General features: G+C 36.4%; 1 long non-coding RNA gene across 1 annotated transcript; it reads left to right on the forward strand.

Annotated features, from left to right (window-relative positions):
- The first annotated feature begins 3,940 nt into the window (after positions 1–3,940).
- Positions 3,941–5,002, forward strand: LOC127119824 (uncharacterized). The gene is made up of 5 exons (XR_007802923.1): positions 3,941–4,049; positions 4,225–4,404; positions 4,490–4,614; positions 4,694–4,815; positions 4,949–5,002. It is a non-coding gene; the product is annotated as an uncharacterized LOC127119824 (long non-coding RNA).
- Positions 5,003–5,637: the final 635 nt, after the last annotated feature.

The raw sequence follows: 5,637 nt of genomic DNA on the forward strand, positions 1-5,637 counted from the left end.
TTTTCCAAGCAGTTGAATGAGGTGTAAGTGGATAAGACCAGACAGTTATTTGAGGATGGTTGGAGCCTGTCTATGACGAAGACTGCATGGAGATGAAGACGTTGCATATTTTGCTTAGTCGACTGTTGTAGACGGTTAACTTAGGACTAGTATATAAGTAAGCATTCACCTATGTTTTAGAGGTTCACAATTGTACACGAATTCAGTAAAACTCAAAGTATTCGTGTGTGAGAAAAGAGTCAAGAACGTACGTATATGCGTTCCATTTTTTATAAATCAAAGTCTTTATCTTTAGTCATTTACTGCATTTAAATTTCATTTACATTATCTTTTTTTTCTTTTATATTTTGACTTTAGTGTCAAAATATGTTTCAAACCATCGACTTTCATACAATATGTCATGGGATCTTTTCGAGTTTAATCCCTTAAGTGAAATCAAACTTGTTTCTGTTTACCAAATTTCACAGTAAACAATGTGTTAAATGATATGTAATTGATGTATGATGTTGACTTCATGGTGTGAAATTCTTGGACATGTTAGGATATAATTGAATATGATTAGGGATGGTTAAAGGTTGAAGAAGTTGAGTTTAGAAGTGAGATTTTTGGGGAAATTACAGGTGATGGTTGATTGGTCCCTTACTACAATTGATTGGTTTTCTTCTTCGAGTGAAAAATGTTGGATAAAATGTTCAGAACAATCTATTGGTTCTCCTAGACAATTGATTGGTTTCGCTATTTTTTTACCATAACTTGAGTTCCGTGACTCCGATTGAGGCGTGATTTGATGCATTTGGAAGTTGACGCGTAGTACTACCTTATAGTAATTATTTATAGGTTAAATTTGTGTATGAGGGTGTGAGAAAGAATTTTAAATGTGTAAATTGAGTGGTTTGTTTCAAACATTTGTGAGTAGTTCATGACTTAGCCGATAATTTGATGATTTTTATGAGTCATTGAGTTGAGTTCATTATGTTTTAGAATTATTTTGAATTAAGAGGGTTAAGTTTAATATAAATAAAGTGGAGTCTAAAAGGTTTAAAGTGGAATATTGATAGTTAGAGTTGAGTTGAAGAGTAAATAAGTTAAAGTTAGAGTACGCCTTGTGACCCTTAATTTTGAATAAAAAAGTGGTACAGTTATTTGTGAGCTCTATTGAGTTATGAGTTGACCCTGTTGAATATTGATGGTTGTGTAATGCTATTTTACCCTATTGGTGAGCATTTTTGAGTAATTATATAATTATATATTATGTTGAGTTATAATTGTCGCACCTCGAAAAATGGGGATACGACCTATGCGAAACGCGATCGCACGCTCGCAATGATGGACTGAACAGAGTCGCCACCGAACTTTATTTATTCCTAAAAAGGAAAGGGGAAATATCGATAAAACCCAAGAAAAAATGACAATGATTATGGTCGTCGCAACCAAATCAGGGTTCGGGAGTCGATTATGCAAGGGGAAGGTATTAGCACCCCTCACGTCCGTTGTACTCAACGGGAACCATTAGGTTAGTTGTGTGCGTTAGTGTTAGTTGAAATGTTAGGCTTTTCGAATTGTTAGGTGGGAAAGAAAGAAAGGAAGAGAATGCTTTTGGATTTTTTTGACGAAGGACTGAACCTAAGTTTTTTATTAGTGGGCCTGACAAGATTTACAAATCCTGCTCCTACGTATTTCAATAGAGAAGTCAAGGCTTACGTAGTTCTGGGTAGAAAAATGTTTGTTTGTTGGTCGATTTTAGCGAAAGCTACTTTGTTTCAAATCGACGAAAACATTGTTGGACTACCCAAAACAGGTGGAAAAACATTGCATTGTTTCAAAACAAAGTACCTTTCGTTTGTGAAAAGGTTTAAGAGATCAATCGCACGGCGGCGAGAAAAAGAAATTGATTGGTTTGGTGTATTTTGAGTGATGGCGAGAACTTGGATGAGCGAGATATACATCTCGAATCCTAGTCTCAGGAGCGCACAACATACGCCATGTTCCATTTCCATCTTTATTGAAAAAAGTATTAAGTAGGAACTAAGTATTTTGAAGTTTGAAAGACGAGTACTTGTGACCTACAAGCTCTTACAACTTGGGTCTAATACTCGGGACTACGTCTGGACATTCCACCCAGGCAGTCTGTTTCTTTCCAATATTGACAAGAAAATGATTCGAATATTTATAAATGTTTTGGAGGGAAGACGAATATTTATGGCTTGCAAGCTCTTACAGCTTGAGCCTAATATTCGGGATTACGACTGGACATTCCATCCAGGTAATCTTTTTCTTCACGCTTTATTAAGAAAATGGTTTAGATACTCATAACGATTTTGGAGAGAAGACAAATATTTATGGCTTGCAAGCTCTTACAGCTTAAGCCTAATATTCGGGATTACGACTGGACATTCCATCCAGGTAATCTTTTTCTTCACGTTTTATTTAGAAAACGATTTGAATATTAGAGTGTGGAAGTGAAGACGAATATTTATGGCTTGCAAGCTCTTACAGCTTGAGCCTAATATTCGGGATTACGACTGGACATTCCATCCAGGTAATCTTTTTCTTCACGTTTTATTTAGAAAACGATTTGAATATTAAATTAAAACTAATAAAGTACCGAGGTTTGAAATTATTGAAAGTTTAGTTGATGTTGCTTAAGAGCTCATTGTAAGAAGGCCCAAGAGTAAGCCATGTGAGGTTGATGGCGATGCTTAAAAGCAATCGACTTACAAGGGTATGGAAATGGGCTCGACGTTGAATCGAGAATTAAGTGATATTTATCATTATTACTCTTTTTAATGTTTTTTTTTCATCAAGGAAAATGAGATGATTCATCATGATTGTAACATACCTCACACATAAAATCAATAATTCATACAAATGAACGGACAAGCACAAATATAATAATTCTCGTAAATCCCAAAAAATAAATAATTGCCTAAATAATATTTAAAAAAAAATAAAATAAAAATAAGAATAAATAAAGTAAATGATAAGAGAAACATGTTAATTGATTAAATAAGAAGACTATATAATTAAATATGAGTTATTAATAATAATAATAATAATAATAATAAAGATTTAATTGTTAAATGAAACTTTATTTAAATTAAATAGAATTTGTTTTTTTTATTTTTTGAAAGAAAAGGAAAAGAAATAAAAGAAATAATAGAGTTTGATGATGAGGATACGTGGGGAATAAACCCCTCCAATTCCAACGGTCACATGGGGTGACCGAGAAAATGGCCATTAATGCAGAAGGAGAAACAAAACGGTAGTCCTCCTTGGGCAGTGGGATAAGAGTCATCATCAATGACCTTAAAGCCTTGATGAGATCCACATAAAATCCCAACAGACAGCGAAAACACTCACCTCCACCTTAAACTCACTCTCTCTCTGCTTGAGACATTCGTCTCCTCCCTCACTCAAAACAAATAGCAAGCTCAGCAGGGAAAAACCTAAACCATTACTCCTAACACAAACCAAACTCAGCACGACAGGCACGCAAAGGCAAACAAAAATCACCAAAATCAAAGAAAAATAAACAAACAGGGGTCGACCTTGAATACCGAAGAACAAGAAGGAACAATCACTTACAGAGAAGTGAATCAAGCATGGAAAAACATTACACATACATTCAGAATTGAAAAATGAAAACGAAGAAGGGGCGAGAAAGTTACCGGATCGGGATACTTTGGAGACAAATGAACAGGTATATGATCTCCTACGCTTCTAATTTCTTCGAGTCCAACTGTAAATCTTTCCTTCATCGTTATTGAGCAGTAGCGGTCGAATTCCCTTCGTGTTCAGTAGTGGCGGCTGGAAATCAATAGGGTTTCGATTAGAATTCATTTAGGGTTTTTTGTCGTACTCAATTCCTCTAGGGTTTATTTTGAATTGTAGCCGCTCCTCTCATTCCCTTTTTTCTGAACAGTATCCCCTCTTTTATACCCATCTTTCTAGGGTTTCAGATTTGCTTCCAGTAATCAAAAGGGTATGCTCTTGGGAGTGCTTTAAGGGGCTCAGTTTGTTTGCCTCAAATTGGTACCCAATCTGAAGAGGTAATACAATTCTACACTTTCTTGCTTTGAATTTGTCTCAATTCCTTTTTAGGTATTTTTGAATCTTTACTGCTTTGGCTAATTGTATGTTTTCACTGCAGTGAATTTCTCTTGAAAAAATGAACTTTCTTGTTTCATCGTAGCTGCTGATATTGTTGTGGTTAATATCGTGCAGGAGGTTTGTTGGAAAAAAATGAATCAGTTCCTGAATCAAAAGCTGGAACTCTGGGGAGAGAAGCTTATCAGCTTCGTCCAAAACCAGCATCGAGCAATGCTTAAGAATGCAAACACACTTCTTAGTAAGATCCAGTATCCTTTCCAGCCTTGGTCAAGAAGGGCTTGGTGGTTATCCACTGTAAGACTTTCATCCAATTGCCTCTGATGTTTTCTCGCGAGACTCTGCACTGACTGTTATGATTTGGTTTACATTGGTGTTGCAGGTACTTATATGGGCAAACAGCACTTGTTCCCTTCTTTAGTAGGAACTCCTTCATTTTACTGGATTTTAAACTCTTCTAACCTAGATACTTCCTCCTCCACACATTTAATGAAATCCGCGGATAAGGTATTTAGTTCGGTTATTTTGTGTTCTGAAGCAACTATATTACAAGTAACATTCTGAAAATCTTGTTGCTCTTCCATAGGTGTATCCATCAGGTTCGAGAGCTCCAACATTGTTATGGCAAGACCTTGGAAACTATTTCCTGAGCTGGTGGTTGCATTGAAAAGTCCAGAGGTGGGAATATTTTCTCGGCAGCTCGACGAGGTACTGAAAAACCACCATGAGTCTTAGTGTCACTAGCTGTTAAAGTTTTTGCAAAAGAATTTAGTAGGTTGTTGATTTTGTTTTAGACCCATGTCTGAAGCCAACATTGCTTCCTTATCATGTTTATTTACAGGTTGGAGGGTCATCTGTGTGTAGACCTCATCGGTTTCAGGGTCAGCATGGCGAGCAACCTTGTGAAGCGTGCAAATCAACTGGGATTGAAGATTAGGGTAACCTGGTATGAAATCTGCCTCCTTTTGCATGGAGTAGATCATAAGTACGAGGATACGTTGAAAATGCTTCACCAGTTTTGAACTGTTCCTAAAAACCTTATGTCATATATGATCTTGAGTGTGTTTGGCCCATTTTCAGGTGCTACATTCATAACCCAAACATCTTTGCCCTTTCAAAGCAGCTGGTCAGAGTAATGTGAGATGCAGGCTTTCATTTTAGCTCCCCAAACAACATCAGTATCATCAACAGAACTGTAGAGTGGAGGCGGTGTATCAGGCTCTCTTTTTAAGTAACAATCATTTGTGAGAGGCTTGACCCATATGACAGTCTGGTTTTTCTGGTGCGAGGTTGCAGGTGAAAATGAAATCAGAGTTGGAGATGATGGATGATAGGTTTTTCAGGGTATGAAATGTGAGTGAGTTCCAAGTGAATGAATCAGTTATGATGAAATATATAGGTTGTTGGTTAGGAATTGGTTGAATTGAAATTGAATTCTGTTAGACACTCAGTCGGAAAAACCGGTTATCAATTGTTGAAGGTTGGATCAATATTGAAGGTTGATTGTAAGGTTATTATGCTTTGGTTTTG

The sequence above is a fragment of the Lathyrus oleraceus genome, chromosome 2 (assembly GCF_024323335.1).
Source record: "Lathyrus oleraceus cultivar Zhongwan6 chromosome 2, CAAS_Psat_ZW6_1.0, whole genome shotgun sequence".
Classification (NCBI taxonomy): Eukaryota; Viridiplantae; Streptophyta; class Magnoliopsida; order Fabales; family Fabaceae; genus Lathyrus; species Lathyrus oleraceus.